The sequence below is a fragment of the Triticum aestivum genome, chromosome 6B (genome assembly GCF_018294505.1).
Source record: "Triticum aestivum cultivar Chinese Spring chromosome 6B, IWGSC CS RefSeq v2.1, whole genome shotgun sequence".
Taxonomy (NCBI): Eukaryota; Viridiplantae; Streptophyta; class Magnoliopsida; order Poales; family Poaceae; genus Triticum; species Triticum aestivum.
Window position 1 is genome coordinate 245,749,547 of NC_057810.1, and position 1,141 is coordinate 245,750,687.

Below are 1,141 nucleotides of genomic sequence, written 5' to 3' on the forward strand. Positions count from 1 at the left end.
TTAGTTTCTTGTCAATTCATTGCAAATCTTATTCGAATTCCCTGAAATTCCTTGTGAGATCTCTATTGCAAGTGAGATGAGTTGACAAAATTTCCTCTCTATGTTGAACTCGACCTCTCCGATCTGAAGCCCATCGGTCACACCGAAGTGCAAATAAACCCTGCACATAGTTCAGTGGTGCCACCGAAAAGGACTATTTCGGATCAACCAATGTGCTCTGTGTGTGATTTCTCAATCTCGGAGTCACCGATCGAAATCAATTGCCGATTCACTGCTGAAAAGAAATGTTTTTTCAAACCTATTTATTCTTTCTTTCCAGCTCCACTCGATGACCCTTTCTCTCTGTCTGCATCTAAAACTGCATATTGCCTAGCTGTGCTTATCCAGGACCACACTCACTTGACACATAACATTGAAGCCAACCCTTCTTGGAAATTGATGTCAAAGGGGGAGAGAGTTGCACATCAAAGCTTATTAGATGCATTTCCAAAATAGGAGAGAATATGCATATCTCTAAGAGGGGGAGATATGTTCATAGTTTAATAGTTGATTTCTTCTCATTTTCTCCAATTTTGTCTCACCCTACCTACTCCCATTATCAATTGCTAGATTCAGGGGAAGAGGAAGGTTAAGTTTAAGGGAGAAAAATCCTTGAAAGTCTAGTGAAAATCCTATTAAACCTTTGGGACATGTCTATATCTAAAGAAGTACCCACCAAGTGATACTCATCCAATACATGTCATCCCAGTCTTGGTATTGTTGTGAATATTTTCATATTGAATTTTTCTTGTGTCATCTAACCTTTTTTTCTCAAGATTACTTCTTCAAGAACTAGTTCAAGAATCTCAAGGTAAGTATATGCATCTAACTCATGTGCATGATGATCTCTTGCTTATTGCACATATTATTTGTAAGAAAGAATCAAGGACATGAAGGTTATTTCTCTCATCATGTTGCTCTGATGCATATAGCCGAGATACATGTAACTCATCACTCATTCATTCCTGTTGTGCATTCGCATCTCTTTAGCCTCCACCATAAGCATGATTGCACACTTATAGGGGGAGCATATGCATGTTACATGTTCCTTCAAAGCTTTAATGTACTACATACAATAGTCTCATTTGAAGCTTTGATGTAT